The 19,714-nt window shown below is 32.2% G+C and overlaps 1 protein-coding gene across 1 annotated transcript in view; it reads left to right on the forward strand.

Annotated features, from left to right (window-relative positions):
• Positions 1-19,714, forward strand: part of LOC106506082 — a 671,136-nt gene that overhangs the window by 5,791 nt on the left and 645,631 nt on the right. The gene's annotated exons all lie outside the window — the stretch shown is intronic.

Genomic DNA, 19,714 nt, shown 5'->3' on the forward strand with positions numbered 1-19,714 from the left:
GACTCATCTTTTCTTCACATTGCTACTCTTCTGTGCTCTGATAAATCACATATCTGAGAACATATTTTCTCTTAAGATTTCACAAATACCAGATAAATACATTTTTTCATCAATGTTATATCTACTTTCTTTTCTTTTCTTTTCTTTTTTCTTTTTAGGGCCACACCCATGGCGTTTGGAGCTTCCCAGGCTAGGGGTCTAATTGGAGCTACAGCTGCAGGCCTACACCACAGCCACAGCAATGCCAGATCCAAGACACTTCTGTGACTTACACCACAGCTCACGGCAACACCAGATCCTTAACCCACTGAGCTAGGCCAGGGATTGAACCCGCAACCTCATGGTTCCTAGTCAGATTCTTTTCTGCTCTGCCACAATGGGAACCAAACAATGTTATACCTATTCTTATCTCTGTTCTGTGTTCTTAAAACCAGAGTTGTTCTGCTTCCTTTTGTGTTAACACTAAATTCCTCCTTGCTACTTGAAAAAAATCCTTTCACTCTAAGGGAGTGATTTAACAGATTCCTTAACAAGTTCCTTTGCATTTTAATAGAGGTCCACCAGAGAAAAGCAATTCCTAACACATGTTTCCAGTGAAGGTTTCAAGGTCCTTAGACAAAAAACTCTATACATTAAAGTCTCAGAAACCAGAGTATATGTACATATATATATATCTCCAGCTCAACCTGTTAGGAGATCTGCTGGTCTCTGCTGTTGAATATCTCATCTTTGGGGTGCCAAAGCATACCCAAAGCCTTCAGGTACAAATAAAAAACAATAGTTTGAGTACATAAATGATAGGTGGACAAGGAGAATAGAACATTATTTTTAATATATCAATGGAATCCAGGGTCTAGAGACATATCAGAAAAGTGGACCACATGTCAGATTCTCAGTCTTTCTTGTTTTGCCACTGGCAAGGTTTACAAGTTGGATCAGGTTAGAAGACAGAATTGTGGTACAGAGAATAAATCCAAGAGGCAGGAGAAATCCCAGTCCATATTATCTCTGGGAGTGGAGAGAGGACATTTGCCTTACTGTTTCTTGCAGTTCTTCTTTCATCAGACAATTGGAGAAATTGTTTTATGGGGTGCCAACTAAAAGTTTGATTCCTGGTAAAAGACAGTCTTTTTAAAATATTCTTAAAACTACAACATATTTGTCTTCTAAGAATTTTATCTCCTGGAGTACTTATAGAGCAAAATGGCCATGGTATGTCAATCACATAATTTAAGTAAAATGACTTACAATTTATGTAAAAATACTCTCACACCGAATTGTTTCTGGAGTATTCTACAGCTGCATAAAATAGGGTGAAATGGACATATTGGCTTATGTTTTAAAGATGAATTAAACATTAGAAATGGTATATGTGACTTTAAATGTTTTGTAATTTTCCTACAGTTTTTATTTGTGAATTACACATTGAAGTCTCCACCTCTTTTTTAGCATTGGATTCTTTCAGGTGTGAAACAAGGAAGAGAAAGGAAGTACAACTACCACTTTAGACTTAAGATATTTAACTATGAATCATGCAAAAAAAAAGAGGCTCTCAAGGCTATTTTATCATATTGATTTTTTTCTTACATACCTTAAATAGTAATAAGCAAATGACATGTTTATGCATATGTATGAATGTGTATATACATAAATATACACATATATAACTACAAATTTCTCCTAGATTTACTGAACTTTTTATCCTAATTATCATTTCTATCCCCTTTCACTCTTAAGTCCTTTTCCAATTGCTAATAAGGATAGATTTTTCAGAAATATTAAATAATTAATTAGTAGTTAATCTAATGTTTTGTTTCAGAATACATTTTTAAAAGGATGACTAAAAATCAAATGTTAACTATATTATATTTGCTAAAACACATAAGCCAAATTCTATTCAAATTATTGACCATATTGTACATTCTTACAGATTTCTATATACTTAGAAGGGAAAAAATTATGTTTACCAATGGTTATGATTTAATCATTCAATGAATCAATGTAATCTAATTACTATCTAAAAATAATTTTGCAATATTAACACAACATATATTATTCAGAACAATTTTCAGGTAATGCATTGTGTATTAAGTTAGCATCTGCATAATATTTTCTGTTCTCTTAAAAGGGTTCATAAATGTTAAACATAATTTAAAATTATTAGAAGAATCTTCAGCTGTGAAAATGTATGAATAAAGTTGAGCTGATATCATTATTTGCATTATATTTTATACAGTTTAATTTTAAAATGCTATATAGGTATTGAGTCCTGAAAATAATACAACTGAAAAATAATAATTACTACACTATTGGTAACTTACATATTAACTTTGACTTTACAATAAACCTGAAATGTAATGCTCTAAGTTTTCAGTTCTTGTATTATTTTCTCTAAGAAATATTTTACTGACTTAGCGAAAATATGGTAAATTATTAGTATATATATATATATATGTATACATGCACACACACATACGCACATATATATATCATTCTTGCTTATCACCTTGCAAGAATGTGAGGGAATAGTATTTGATTCTATGTTCTTTTTAACCAGAGCTGTAAAAATGACAACCCAATTCAGATGCCTACAATGCATACACAATCATACAAGGAAAACAAACAAAAAATTAAAGAACGCCCACAGCTCCCAAACTCCCCACAGTTATTCACACTCTAATATATGGTGTGTACTTAACTCTGGGAATGATTTTTCTATTGGTATTTAGAATTAATTCATCTGGGCATGGCATACTGAAACATTTTGCATGTATTAAGGAATTGTGCACAAACACTTGTAAACACTCTGTTTCCCAAAATAGATTAAACTTGGTGGAAAAGCACAGTAAGTCTTTATTTTGAACTATGGACATAGTTTTAGGTAGGAACATATTAGTTAATAAAAACAGGATGGAAAGAGAAGTAACACCTTTACTCATCTTTCTAATGAGAATAAAAGATTATAGGTTTAGGAATAAAATCTTAGGAAGGAGACATTGATTTAGGCAAAAATTTAACTAATAAATAAGAAGTTGGCCAATGAAGACTTACCCTGATCTGCTTTAAACTGATTGATAACTATGACATTCCAGTATTTGTAAAATAAATATTATATATTATTCTACATTAAATGTTATTCTTCTAAAAATATTTTTCTACATAAGTAATCAAAAACATTTTATAAACTCAAAATGTATATGTAATATTTTTATCTTCATAAAATAAATATATACTTAGACTAAAAAATTAAATAAAGTAGGTTAGCCAAATAAGAATAAATTATAATGTAACGTATGCAAGGTATTACTTTAAGAAATTTGCATTTATTTACTCATTAATCCTTAGTAATCCTTATAACTTCATAAAGTAAACATTATGATTTTCCCAGTTAATAAGAAAATGTATGCTCAGAAAAGTTAAGACCTTTGTCCAAAGCTATCTAATAAGTAATGGATGAAATCCGGGTTCAACTCACGGTTCCATACTGTGTTTTTGATTCTTACACTTTAAGGGCTTTTGATAGTATTTTTTAAAAATGCTATCAGCCACAGTTTTAAGATTTTTGACTGATCTAATTAATTTCACATCTATAAGTATATGATTGCTCATTGCCTGTGCCGATATTACTTTGCAGATTTTCTATTCCAATGTAGTTTCACATTTTTTATATATATATAAAATGTTTATGTGTGTATATATTATATGCATATATATGTATGTGCTATTGCTCTAATATATATGCAATATATATGTATTGTTGCTCTAATTATGAGTCTATAGTTTATATTCTTAGAAGTTAATTTTATGACTACTTGATGTTTTTATTTCTTCACTAAAAGAAGAAATTCTTATTTTTGGCATTTAAATAACAGGGATTATTGGGTTTGATACATCAGCATATATGGATGCCTTTTTGTTAATTATAGATAGCTGTTTTTGAGAAGAAAGTTTTATCTTCAGTCTTAAAAGAATAAATGTATAATTGTGCTTTTATTATTTGTACATATTACTTTTTAATTCCAAACTCTGTTGAGTTCTTTCTGTTTTATAAAGTAATTACAACTTCTTCCTGATGTTTTTTTTTTTTTTTTTTGTCATCTTGTTAGTCATGTTCTCTTTATGTGTATTCATCCAGATTGGGGTTTTGGAGGTCAAACCATGTTCTCCTCATTAGATCATGGCTTCTAATGGATTGATCTCCCTCTAGACCTTTTAAAGTCAGTACAAAACAGTAGTTAATGGTACAAGTTCAGTAGTTTAACTCCAATGTTTAGCTGCTATGAAGGTGGACATTTTTCCTTAAAGTTTGTTTGCTTTGTTGAGTTTCCTCACTGCTAATACCTCATGAGTATTGGAAGACTTTGATTAGATAATTCAAGTAATATGTTTATGGCAGTTCTTGACACACAATTCAGACTCTTTAAAGGCAAAGGTTTTGAACAAGTATTTGGGAGGAAAGTGGTGGAAAGGTCAATATCAGATATGACCACTTGATAGTTTTATTCATATACAAATACTTTCTTACAGAAGTAAAATGTTTAACATGATCCTAAACTGGAATATGTGTTTTTTACATATTTAAATAGAAAGGAAAATGAAATTTTTCTTCTTTTTTTTTTTTTGTTATTAGGACACTTCAGAATGTTATGTTTTCCAGAGTTAGGAAAATAGATTCACAGACAAAACACTACAACAAATTACACCTTCTTTAATACTATAAATGGATAAATGAAAAGTTTTGCTTAAGTGAATGTTCCTAGTGAGTGACTAGTTCAGTTAAAAATAAAACAATGAAACAAAACAGATTAACAGAGATATGGTACATTTTCTGATGTTCAGCATTTTTTGGCCTTGAGTAACTACAGTTTTGTTTTTTGTTTTTGTTTTTTTAAGCTCTGCAGTCACAAACAAACAAACAACAAACCTGGCTTTATTCTGGAATTGTGTCTATGCTACATCACTGTACCCGTTGAAAATTATCTGAAGTAAAATCACAGTTATTAGAAATGTGTTTTTTTAATAAGGATATGACGTCCTCTCCTGATTTCATTAGAACTACATTTATAGGAGTTACATGTCCCTTCTTTATTTTTCAGAACAAAACAGTGGACCTTCAGTAGCATTGATTAAAAGTTAGAGTAAAATTAACTTACAAGTTTAGATGGAAAATATGGTCATAGAATTGTGTTCAGTTCTCAAAGCTGATTACTGTGAAAGAGAAATTTGTCTCTCAGGTTGAGCCTCCAACCTTAGATCTTCAGCCTAAGTGTTTTACCCGCTGCCACTGCGAACTAAAAGATGTAATGCAATCAGAGCTTTCTCAATTTAAATGGTCATTATCAGACAGATAATTAGGAGGATAAGAATTAAAAGAGAGTACCAAAGAAGTTATTAGACAATTTCACTCTGAAACAATATGGAATCAATACATTTCTCTTAATATATGTGCACTAATTATTAGAAAGAGAATGTAAATGCAGTGGATTGTCCTGCCATGGAACTAACTGATTATGTCAGTGAAATATTTAATGATATAATTCCGCTGACACTCATTGATCTATTGCACTAGTCTTTTGCTATGTTGCAGTTTCTCAACAATAAACATATGGGTACACAACTGGACTTTCATGACCACAACCATGTATTACTTCAGAGTCTTTCATTGTTTGCAGTAATTGTAGGGATTATATGTTTTTATAAGGAAAGTATTACTAATATGAGTGTTCAGTAATGTTAAGTCTCTGTGGGGGGCTCTCCCCTTGATCTAAGGCTTAAAAATAAAATCTATCTCCTCTACCTTGTAATCAATATATAATATGAAACAGGGACTGGATATCCATAATAAACAGCCATATTTGGAGTGAGAAATATGGGGAGATGTATCTCAAAAAATGATCTTTGGGAGTTCCCGTCGTGGCGCAGTGGTTAACAAATCCGACTAGGAACCATGAGGTTGCGGGTTTGGTCCCTGCCCTTGCTTAGTGGGTTGATGAGCCGGCATTGCCGTGAGCTGTGGTGTAGGTTGCAGACGCGGCTTGGATCCTGCATTGCTGTGGCTCTGGCGTGGGCCGGTGGCTGCAGCTCTGATTAGACCCCTAGCCTGGGAACCTCCATATGCCGTGGGAGCGGCCCAAGAAATGGCAAAAAGACAAAAAAAAAAAAATGATCTTTGTGAAATATATTCCTTTGCTTTCCTGCTTGCAAACTGGCCATTTATTTCCAATGTCATCTCTTTCTTGTAATACTTCTCTAAATCAGGCATCACCTGTCATACAATACTAATATTCTGTATTCTTACCTATGTTTACCAATGTTAGAACTTCATTAGGTACAGCTCTACTTCCCAGGTTACCTCAGTCCACAATGTTTCAATGCCATGTATTAGGGTTCACCTTCTTCCTAGACTCTGATAATTTCCTTGCTGCCTACCAGCTTAGTTTGAGGTAGGAAAAATATTTCATCAATCCTACCATTGAAAGATATTCCTGTTAATTTCTAGTTGCCTCTAATTCTTTGGCAAGCTCATTTTTATTTTAACTAAAATAGACTACTTCTGCTATTTATAAATTACTATGAATATTTTAATGCCAATATTTTTCTATAATACCATGATTTTACCAGTATAAACAGTTCCATTACATCTAATGTTGCAACTTGGTATCAGGTTGAATTTGTCCCAATGATGTATTTTGTCGTTACTGATCACAATGTTTTAAAAGCTGACTTTGATATCAATACTTGTATTTTAAAAATATTGAGAAATTTCTCCTCCTTTTGAACATATGGAAGTTTCAGAAATAGTGGAGCAACATTGCTTCACAATAGTGATGGTCTGCAAAAAAGCTATTGTTTCACCTACATAGGTTATGATAATTCCAGTTACAATTGTCACCAGCCCACCTTAATCTTGGTACTCCTGCCTTAATGTGACATCGATTTTGAGTACTATGCATATTGCTCCTAGAAATATGCTTATATATCTTTGTGCATATACTCAATTATTTTCATTTTACATATGTCTAGGGGTAGAAAATTATTGGGTTAAAGTATATGCTGAAGAGAGGGAGCAATTTGCACTTTTTCTCAGTAATATATTTTCCCAATTTTTTACTGTTTTGCATTGCAGATTTTAAATGGCGAGAATTATTTTAAATATATAATTTTCATTGATGGACCTCCCTTTATGGAACAATTCCATAACATTTTGATGTTTTCTAATGAATGACTCATTTTTTTTTGGTTATTATTTTTTATAATTTGGCATCTTCAACTTTTGATGGTATATTTGGATGTATACATTTATTATTTGAATTATTATGTTGAATATATTGATATTTCTCAACTGTCTAATAACCATTTAGTTAACAGTTTAAATTATATTAGTATATAGCTCCAAACTAATGTCGAGGGCTTTCTATAGAAGGAAAATCATTTCATGTTTCTTTAAAAGGTACACTTTGCATTTTATGAGATATCCTGTGTACTTTAATCAGTTATTTATAGGCATTATATCACCCTCCTACCAAGATAACCTTGGTTCTCATTCTAACTTAGTATGATTAATATAGTATACCTTATTAAGTCATATTTGACATGAGGTATATAATTCCCTTAGGATGATCATAAAAAATAAATTAAGTACTTTGGTTCATTTAAACACTGATGGTTTGAGGTCGATCATATAGGAACACTGACCAAACCACTTTAACAAAATATATATTATCAAATTTTTAACATTAGTAGAAAAATTATTCCTTCAAAGGTCATTCAAATTCATATCATAGTAATGTGCTATTTTAAATTGTGTTCACATTTTATATGGAGATCACCTTCAGAAGAAAGGATATTTTGAATTATTTTACTTATAGGTCATTTCTGTTATAGAATATACTATTAGAATGAAACTGTCTAACAAAAATATTTCTAAGTCTTGCTTTAGCACCCATGCATTTAAAACAATAGAACAAATCTCTCTTCATCAAGTGTCAAAATAGCTACTTGGTATTCTTTCCAATAAGATAGGCCTTTTTATATTTCACTGTGAAACTGAAAGAACTGCTATAAAATTAATGAATATGTTTGAATTCATTACAACCTCTAAAAAGAATAGTTCCCTCTGTCTTCTGGTCTCTATTTTAGAGATGAGTTTAGGAACATAAATATCAATTTGTTAGGTAATATCTACTCAGAGATTGAATTTATACTTAGTTGTTAAATAAAATCCATATGATAACTCAAAATTAAAATAAAATTTCAATAATAAAACATTTTAAAATTAATTTTCTTTTTATTTCACTAGCATGGCTTGATTACATGCCATTTACATCAATAACAGGCTGAGAATATTTGAATAATTGAAATTTTCATTAAAATTTTTCCCTTAAATAATGCATGTCTTTTCTAGTCTGCTTGAGCTACTTGGGTAGGACTGTCCAGAGGAAAGGGAAGAATAATGCGAAGAACTTAGAATGGGAACTTTTACATACTCATTCAAGATATTTAGTTTGCAGAACATCTGCAGGTCCAAAAATGCAGAATAAGATAAGGTTCATTATCATATTTATCACAAATTATATGTATATTGTGCATTATATTTTATTTCTCCCAAATCCTTTGGATAAAAGGGAAGGGGGATATTGTTTATTGTTGTTTAATATAGAACATATCTGTTTGAAAGTTGAATGGCTAGAAGTGAATACTGATTCAAATATTATAAGATGGGACATATAATCCAAAGTATAAAAGTGGCATATATCCCCAATTATGCTTTTTGTTGATGCTGCCTCTATGTGCCCATATAGTAGTGGTGAAAATATTCAAAGATGCTGAGGACCCCTGGATCTCAAGGTGGCAGCCAAAGAAAGACTATAGTGTCACCAACTCCCTTCAGAAGACCTAGATAAGTGAGTCATAATTAATATTTACTTGGACTTCAAGAAAGAAGGGTAAGAGAAAGGAGAGTAGGCAATATGAGGCAAAACTAGCCATGGATTGCCAAAAAAACCCTTCTTGGAATTCCAAGAGACTTTATGTTGGAAACAAATATGCATTGGAGAGTATCATTTTTCCCAACAAAGGAGAAATTTCCATGATATGATAGCTTAAGAGCATTATTGCCTAGTCTATATGTAGTTTAGGTGATTGTTTCAAACTATAAATTGTGCATATTTGAACTTAGTGGAAATCATACGGGAACCTTGTAGAGTTATTAAAAGCAACACTAAAAAACTGAGTTACACTAGGTAACAGAGACATGGATTGGCAGAGCTGGGATGAGGCATTTTTGGCTTTGTTTTTAATATTTTTGTCTTTGGTGTAGTTCTCCCATTTTATATATTAGAGTCTAAAACATACTTATGTTCTGCTACTTTGACAGATTTTGGTTTCAGAAATTCAACAAAAACTTTTGTGTATATCTCATTTACTTTAGATCAACTTTACATTTTGAAGATTTTAGGTTAGTCATAGAAATTCATTTTTCTGGGAATAAGAACCCTTTTTAGAATACCTGGTTTTCTTCTAATAAAATCTTACATAACTGATTAAACAATATAAGATTATATGCAGTAGTATCCCAATTCCAGTATTTTATGATGTATATTTGGACATATTATATTCAATTTTAATTTCCAGGAAGCACTTGGGCATGACAGAAAGAAAATCAAACATCTAAATTAAAAAGTTTTGAATTGTTGGCTCAGTCCTGTCTTTTATTACTGTTTAATCTTGGATGAGCCTTTTAAAAGTCTGATCTTAGTTCCAAATACAAAAAAAAAAAAAAACAAAAAAAAAAACAAAAAAAAAACAAAGCCTGGTAGAAATGACTTCAGACATTCTTTCTAATACTGACATTCTTTGATTCTACAAATGTGCATTTTATTATTCATGGGTATCTTCTTTCCTGGTAACTTGGGTGAAGTGCTTAGGTATAATTTTACTTCTTTTAGCTAAAGTTCCCAATTGACTTTAGTTGTGTTAGACTAATACCCAAATGTTCCATTTAGATGTTGCAGTGACAGAATTCTGGCAAACTCTTTAGTATGTGGGTTGTTGTTACCCCATAAACGCTCAGATCATTAGACATGTTGATGACGTGCTAGTTTGAATATGGGGCATAATTGAGTCATCATTGAGCACTGTCAAAATAAATGTCTAATCACACCATTCAGTAGGTTGACTGCTGGATTCTAAACAGTACCGTTTAAGCTCTTAAGTAAATATAACAGAAAAGTCTTAGCCCTTCATTTAAATAGCTGTAGGGTTGGAAATTGCATGCAGAATTTAATGAAAGCTTCAGCAACTTGAAATGTCGTGTACTTATCCTTTACCATCTACCAAAATGTTATTTTCCCCCAGCTTTAACACAGCTTATAACCAAGATTGGAAGTTAAAGTGAGATAAAAACCAGTGAGTCAAAGCCTAGCTAAGTCATTAGAATAGCTTTTCTCTCCTTTCTGTCAGCTGAGCGTGTGAATAATCACATAGAACCTAAGGGTATAAAACCTGTATCACAGTGAATAATGAATGATTTAGTTCTAATTAAGAAGTTTCCTTTCCCAAAGAACAAGTGTAATGGCCCTCTTATGAATAAATTAAAGTTAGTTTGAAAACATGGTTTTGTTAAACAAATTTAAACTGCTTTACCATCACTTCTAGGGAGTCCCTGACATTGACTGGCCTTCCAGCTTTTATTTTAGGGCTTGCAATTGCCTCTTGATGTGGAGTCAGCCAGGAAATCTCCAAGTGATCAGTTCAAGCTAGGATACTGTTTATTTTGGGTCTTATAATTACCCGAGAGATAGCTCTAGAAGCTTTCAGTATAAAGTGCATAATGTTTGAAGAACATATTTTATTTTGTCTAATTTTTAAGTATGGTTTGAATTATTTGCTCCTTATTATGACAGTTTAAATATTGTTTACAGAGTTATTTCTACTTGCTTCTGTATTGCAGTAACAATGTATGATTGGTGTTTATTTTCCAAGTCTTACTGTTAAAGAGCAGTGCTTTCTCAGAGCAGTTCTACATAGGAAAACTCTGTATAGAATAGCAATATAATTTACAATGTAGAATGTTAGTTTATATCATGAATTACTATTATTTATTATTCACACATATGTTTGGGCATAAACATACTGTTAAATAGAAAGAGCATTACCAATTTTTGAAAATTTTCATAAGTATTCATTTTGCATATATTATGGACAGTATACACCTTAAATATGAAATAATAAAATATAATATCTTTATACATAAAATAAGGTGCTTTTCATTTAGACAGATAATTCCAATGGTGAGGTATATAGGGAGTGTAAAGATCTGAACAGTGGTACAATTTTTAATAATCCTAACAGAACTTTACAGATTACAAAGCACTTTTAAATATATTGCCTTAACGTGATTTTTATGAGAGCAATGAGGATATTAGGGCAGGTATAATTATACCTATTTAATGATATAAAGACCAAGGTTTGAAAGCACAGTACAAATCCATATTCATACAGTAATCCTAGAAATGCCATTGAATGCCATATCTCTTGACATCTTGTATAGTGTTCTTTTTATATAAGGCAATACTTTTAGGTTGGCTAAATTCATCTGAAAAAGTATAGTCTCCATCTTTTTTGCATATGTAAGAATTGCAACTGTTCATAATTAGATAAGATTCTATTTTTGCCTTCAAGAATAGCTTATTATGAATAATTTAGGAATGCACATAGTCCAGAAAAGTTATCCAAATATATGTATATGAAATACATATATTTTGATAACTTCATGTATATAACGTTTCGATATATATAATTATGTATAAATAGCCATAGTTTGAAATACAGTCATGTGAAAAATGATCTATTTTAACTAGCTAATGAAAGACAGGGAATAAGTCAGAGGAAATAGAACTCATCCTTGATTCTCAGGAGTCAGGACCTCAAAGTACAGTCTTCCTACACTCACATGTTCTTTGAGGCTTGGGAATATTCCCTCCTCTTCGATTTTTGAGAATTGTCATTAATTTCTGTTTAAATGTTTGGTTGAGTTTACCACTGAGACCATCTGGCCCTGGGCTTTTTTTGTTGAAAGACTTTTGATTACTGACTCAATATCCTTACTACTTATAGGTTACACTTAGACTTCCTATTTCTTCATGATTCCAAACTAGGTTTTATAATTCTAGGAATTTATCCGTTTCTTTTATTATCCTATTTTTTGGTATATAGTTGTTTACAGTGGTCTCTTAACATTCTTTACATTTTTATAATATCAGTTTTATGTCTCCTGAAACCATGGGTAATCATTAGTCAAATCTATTTGACCTGCCTTCATTAATCAAGGTCATTTTAATTATTGCTATAAAAGACTTGCATGTCCTCCAAGCTGCAGGCAGCCTAAATAATAAGATGTTTGCCTGAGTTGTTTTCCAGGAACTTGGACTCAGCTATGTCTAGTTTGAGATGAGCTGACTAAAACTGGGTAGGACCACTGACCCTCCAACTGGGCATACCTGAGTGCCCAGCTGGTGACCTTTTGACATCAGAGGGAGAAAAACTCCACCCTCAGATCCTGCTAAGGGCCTCTATTTTTTAATATACAGAGGCCTGTAGCTTAGTTACACCTGAGCAGAAGGACGTTACCTTCTCCCATGCTCCCCATACTTGCTCCCACACCTACTTATTTATTATTCATCCTACAAATACTGCAAGCCATTGACTATGGAGGCAGGTATGGAACTTGTTTTCCTGTCTCCTCCATTGGATGCCTTGTGAAAAACCCACTCTTTGCTGGAAAACTTAGGAGTCTCAGTGTTTTGGTTTGCTGTACATATGGCAAAAAGAACTGGTTCAGTAACTCCTCTTCATTTCTGACTTTATGTCAATAGTGTTCTTTCTTTTTTCTTAGTATAGATAAAGTTTTGTCAATTTATCTTTTCAGTAAGAAGTTCTCAGTTCCATTGTCTTTTCTATTTTTCTAGTCTCTATTTCTTTCCGCTCTGATTTTCCTTTCCTTCCTTCTGCTAATTTTGGCCTTGTTTCGTTCTTTTTCTAGTTTCTTGAGATGTGAAATTAGGTTTTTATTTAATATATTTATTTTTCACGATGTAGGCATTTATTACTATATGCTTCCCTCTTAGAAGTGCTTTTGCTGTATTCCATAAGTTTTGGTGTGATGTTTTCATTTTCATTTGCTTCAAGATATTTTTGATTGTTCCTTTAATTGTTCAGAATTACATATTTAATTTCCACATACTTGTTAATTATCCAGCTTTCCTCATGTTACTGAGTTCCAGTTTCATGCCATTGAGGTTAGAAAAGATACTTGATATTATTTCATTGCTCTTAAATGTGTTAAGAGGTTTTGGGAACTTAACATATAATCTATACTAGAGAATGTTCCATGGGCACTTGAGAAGAATGTAAATTCTGCTGCTGTTGGATAGAATTTTTCTTATAGTATTTTTCTATTTTGTCCATTTAGTCTAAAATGTAGTCCACATTCAGTATTTCCTTATTAATTTTTAGTCTGGATCGTATGTCCTTTGTCAAAAGTAGAATATTGAAGTCTCCAACTATGATTGCATTACTGTGTCTTTCTGCCTTCAAATCTCTTAATATATGCTAATATATTTAGGTCACCGGTGCTGGGTGTATATGCTTACAATTGTTATTTTGAGGAATTGACTCCTTTATCATAATGTAATGAACATATTACCTCTTGTTTTGGTCTTTGACTCTAAGTATAATTTCTCTGATAGAAATACAGCTATTCTCTGTTCTATTTTTGTTTTCATTTGCATTGAATTATCTTTTTCTTATTGCTTCACTTTTAGCCTATGTGAATCTTTAAAACTGAAGTAATTCTCTGAAGGCAGTGTACAATTTGGTCTTGGTTTTTTGTTTTGTTTTGTTTTGTTTTCATCTATTCATCCACTCTAGGTGTTTATCTAATTATGATAAGTAAGGATTTACTGTTGCCAAATTATTATTTTTGGTTTTATAGTTTGTTCTTCTGCTATGTTCTTTTTTAATTTGATGGTTTTTCATAGTAGTATGCTTCAATTTCTTTTTTATGTATGATTATTTTCTTTTGTTTTTATTATGAGGTGGAGGATTTTTGCATCTAACTGATTATTTAATATAAAGGGACAGAATGTGATGGTATCTACCCCTTATTTTTTAAAATTTTATTGGAATATAGTTGACTTACAATGTTATATTAGTTTCAAGTGTACAGGAAAGTGAGTTAGTTTTATTTTTTCCTATATCGGTTATTAAAACTATTGAGTAGATTTTCCTGTGTTTTATAGTAGGCTCTTATTAATCACCTTTTTTATACAGTAGTGTGTACATGTTATTCCCACCCTCCCAATTCTTCTTTCTTTTTCAGTATTTATCCACTATAGGTTTTTGGGTTTTGGTTGCCATGAAACTGACATAAAACATTTTATAACAATCTATTTAAGCTAACAAGTTGACTTCAGTTGTGTACAGAAACCACCCTTTTATTTACTCCCTCACATTTTATGTTCTTGATATCATTATATATATATATAAAATGGATATTGTATGTCCTTTAACAAATTGTTGCAGCTATATTTTCTTTTAATACTTTGGTATTTTAACCTTTATACAATAATTATTTGATTTAGACACCATCATTGCCATATTTGAGGATTCTGAATTTGAGTATATACCTACCTTTTTCAGTGAGTTTTACATTTTCAAGTGTTTTCATATTACTAATTATCACCTTTTCATTTTCTTTTAAAGAACTCCTTTTAGAATTTCCAGTAAAGCAATTGCAGTGACAATAATCTCCCTCAGCTGTTTTCTTCTCTGAGACAGTCTTTATCTCTCCTTCCTTTCTGAAGGACAGCTTCACCAGGTACTTTTCTTGGTTGGCAGTTTTGAATATATCATCCCATTCTCTCCTGATAGCCTTATGGGAGTGTCCTTGTTAGACATCATATTTTTGTTTCTGCTTTTAAAATGTTCTTTATCTGATTTTTGATAGTTTTGTTATAATGTATCTAGGTGAAGTCATCTTTGAGTTAAATACATATGGGAACCTATGAGTTTCAGGTACTTGATGTTTTTATCCCTACCCAGATCTGATCATTTTCAGCCATTATTTTTAAAATGTGCTTTCCACTCCTTTCTCTCCTTTTCTACTTCTGCCACCCCCATAATGTGAATATTGTTTTAGTTGATAGTGTTCCACAATTCTCATAGACTTTCTTCACTCCTTTTTTATTCTTTTATAATTTTTCTCCTTTGACTGGATAATTTCAAATGATTGTCTTTAAATTCACAGATGCTTTTTTCTGATTGATCCAGCTGGTTACTGATGCCCTTCTTGCATTATTTTTTCATTTCATTCATTGTGTTCTTCAGCTCTAGAATTTCTACCAATTTGTTTTTATGTTCTATCTCTGTTAAATTTCTCCTTTTTGTCATTTATTGTCTTCCTGATTTTATTGATTTGTCTATGATGTCCTATAGGTTGCTGAACTTCATTCAAAACAATTATTTTGAATTCTTTGTTCATCTGTAGATGTCCATTTCATCATGGTCAGTTACTGGAAAAATATTGTGTTCTTTTATCATGTTTCACTAATTTTTTTTTATGTTTTTTTATACCCTTGTGTTGATCTCCATGCTTGATGGAGCAGTTACCTCTTCTGACTTTATGGACTGGTTTTAGTGAGGAAAGACTTTCACCTATGGATGAGTGTGAAGGTGCAGGCTATGTAGAATCTGGTGGTTCCTGCTCCAGAAAAGGATCCACAACATAGTCTCTGTGCAGCCCTGTCTGCTGAGGGCATAGCAAATATTGTAGGGATCAAGGCTGTGTGTGTCTGCAGACATATCAAAAACTATTGGGGTCTTTTTGATGAAGGCTTCTGGAAAGATGCTGATCACTTTTTCTTTTGAAGAGATGCCATGGCTAAGGGGATAGATACCTCTTGGTGCCAGGTCATGCTCAGACACCCTCACAGTGATGATGACACTGGTGTCTGAGCGTGTGCCCTCGGAGCAGACTTGTACTTGCATTTTGGAGAATGCATGTCCATAGAGTGACAATGTTCTGGAGTCTGGGGATATGGATCTCCCACAGAAGTAGTGAATTCAATGCCAGAGACATGAGTGAATGTGTAGCACCTGTGGAGCCAGGTTCTGAAGCACATGTATACACAGTGTGGCTGCAGAGCTGGGCTCTGTGATCCAAGTAAAGTATGAGGTTATGGTATGGCAGCACAGGTCCTGAGGTGATGCAACAGCAGCTTCTTCTTGGGACATGGGTAGCAGCATTCCTCTGTCTCTGGGGAGTGAGTGGCAGTGACTATTGGCTACTTTGGTTGCTAAAGCTGCCAGTGTTCTTGGCAGAGAAGGCTGCTGGAATCTACACCAGTAAACACTATGGAATCTTCTATTTTGAAAGCTGTGGGTAGTCCATGGTTGTCATAGAAGCTCCTGAAGTCCTCAGGAAGAAAGGCTGCCATAGTCTTCTTTAGAACAGGCTGCTGGGGACTGTAGTGGCATCTACTGCATTGTTTTACTGATAGTACCTACCCATATTTTTTACTCTTAACCATCTCCAGACACTTTAGCAAAACCAATCTCTCCAGGCAATCCTTTCCATGATGTTATTCTCCACATTTTGCTCCACTGTGTTGTTGTAGGTTCTTAATTGGAGTCTTGAACCCTACTGGGGCTATTTTCAGTCATAGATAGCTATCTATTGTTTTGTTGTTTTTGGGAATTATATCTGATATCTTCTATTCTACTGTCTTGCTGTTGTCCTTTATTCTTCTTTTTCCCTCTGTTATTCTCCGTATCATTGCTATAATGTATTTATTATCTATCTATTGTCTTTCTAGGCATTGCTATTCCAATCTGCTCGATTAACATCACTGACTTCTCATTGTTTATATTATCTTGTATAAAAATGCTAGTCTTGTGTATATAAATCCACATATACTAGTCTAAACCTACTTCACGCAGCTTATGTCTCTTATTATTCCCATCTGGGCCTCTCCTCTAACTAGTGACTTTTCACCAAAATCACACTTGTAAAGGTGACTTTAGTTACCCTGTTTCCATAGAATCCTCTTCTAATTCTTATTAAATGTCTCTTCTTAAGAGATCCTGTTCAAATGCCATCTCTTGTGGGAAATCTTCATTAATTGCTCTAGATAGAATTCAATATATCGGTCTCTATGTTGTCACACCATTATGTTCACAACTTTCTCATTGTGCTTGTACATTTTATTGAAATTCTCTTGTCCACTTCATCCCTCTTTTATTGGGACCCCTGGAGGTGGGGGATCTGTGTATAATTCCTTTATGAAGTCCTTGCACATGGCAAAAGTAAGGCATTGTAAATGCTTCTAAATAGTTTACTGAAGCAATATGAGGTCATGAAGAAGGTAAAAGAAGCTACTTCTTCACTTTTAATTACTCACAGATCTCAAGTGTGAAATTGCTATAAATATGAATGAAAATATCCTGACCTCCATTTTATCACAATTCCCAGGCTGAGTCTGTAGTTAGAGGTGGAGAATAGTGGAAAAGGGTGGTGTAGCTTGGTAGAAAGCATAGTAGCCTAGAATTAATGAGACCCTCAGCCCTGGTTTTGCAATGTCACTTAATAGCCAAATGATGTAGTTATTGTCTTTATTCTCTATCTACAAATGAAAGAAACAGTTGTTAAAAATTTTTATGATGGCCTTCAAGTTTTCCAATGTATTTAGGAAAAAAAATGTAAATTTTTTAAAAAGTTAATGTTATCTTGCCCAGAGAATTTCTTCAAGTTGATATCTTAGATATTACAAAACTGATTTTTCAAGTTTCTAAATTTAATTATCTTTTTTCCTGGCATGAATTGGTTAATTAACATAAAATGCCTATGACTTATAGTGGCATAAAATATATTAATTGATGAATAACAAACTATTATTAATGTCAAATGTAATCATACATTTTTAAATAATACTTTGAAATTTGCAAAATGACTTTCTTTCATTTATCTTATAATGATCTTAAGGGATAGATGAAGTAGATATTTTTCCTGTCTTACATGGCCTGAAAAATTAGAGAAATACATTAAATAATTTTTCCAGCATTAACAAGCTACAATGTTATAAAACTGAAACTTGACTAATTATTGCAATACATCACAGTTTTTCTAAAATGTTTTGAGGCTGAGGCTTTGAATTAATACTCAGCTTTCCTGGAACATTTTTCAAGATTTTGGTTTATCCTTTTTTTAAAAGAAACGAAGCAGGATTGAGTTAGGGAAGTCAGAATGTTTTGGTTAGTTTTAGGATCTCAAATTTCATGAGGCCAATAAAGTGTTACATTGTTTTTCTTTTATGATTTTTAAATATATTAGTTTTGGTATCTCTGCATGATGGTATAATCAACAAACCTCAGTTCTAATCACACATGTTCTAATAATAGTCATTCAACATAATTTTAGAATAAGCTTTGAACAAGAGTTAAATTTAATGATTCTTCAAACTTCAAACTACTCTCTATACTTATGACACCATCTCTAGATGGCTGTTGATTATGAAACTAGGATTAACAATAAATCAGTGTAAACATTATTATTGGAATTTCTTACTGGGCACTAGAATATAAATCCTGACTGAGGTGAGTTATTTTGAAACAGAAAAACCCTTCATGGATGAAAGCTAATAAAAATAGAATTATATGTTTAAAATAAGTTTATAATTTTTGAGATGAGATACACTTTTTTATTTTCTAAAGAGTCAAAATAAAGATGAACATTAATAGACTCAGTATTTATAGGAAAACGTAGATACAAGCACCTCAACTTCAAGGTCTTTTATAATTTCCATTTTAGGATCAATTCTTGACATATGGATAAGCTGTCATAAATTTGCTTTACTAAGATGTAAGAACAGTATCAACTCAACAATTTTTAAAATCTCACTTCCATAGCAGTCCTAATTATTACTTTGTGCAATCATTCTCAATCTCGACTATATATACCCAGACTTTTAAAAAATATTGATATCTGGAAACTGGGGCCACAGATTCAGTGTGAATTAGCCTGGGATATGGCCTGTTCATCAGGAGCTTAAAAGTTTTTCAGGTTATTAATGTGAAGCTAAATTTGAGAACAAGTGTTGTATTGTTTTGTAATGAAGCTAAGTTACATATAAAGTCTTAATTGTACAGTACTTTAAATTTGGGAGATGTTTTGGTCACATAAAGCTGTTCAATACAGCTTTGAAAGAAACAGGCTCTCATCAGAAACACTAATAAGAAGCAAGATGATTTTTTTTTTTAATTATTATAGTTGATTTACAATGTTCTGTCAATTTTTGCTGTACAGCAAAGTGACACAGTTATACATTTATATACATTCTTTTTTTCATATTATCCTCTTTCATGTTCCAACACGAGTGATTAGATATAGTTCCCTGTGCTACACAGCAGGATCTCATTGCTTATCCACTCCAAATGCAATAGTTGCAATCTACAGAAGCAAGATGATTTTAAGATAATTTTTTAGAAATTTCTGACTATCTATAATGATATGTTTCACCTTTTCAACATTATGTAATCTTGGTTGAGAGAGAGAACAAAAATTCTGAGGAATCTGAAAGTTACCCTAGCATACACAATTATGTTTGTACTATTTTCATGTTCAATATATTTCAGTGAATTTTAATGACTAAAAATCAAT

Source organism: Sus scrofa, chromosome 14, assembly GCF_000003025.6.
Source record: "Sus scrofa isolate TJ Tabasco breed Duroc chromosome 14, Sscrofa11.1, whole genome shotgun sequence".
Classification (NCBI taxonomy): domain Eukaryota; kingdom Metazoa; phylum Chordata; class Mammalia; order Artiodactyla; family Suidae; genus Sus; species Sus scrofa.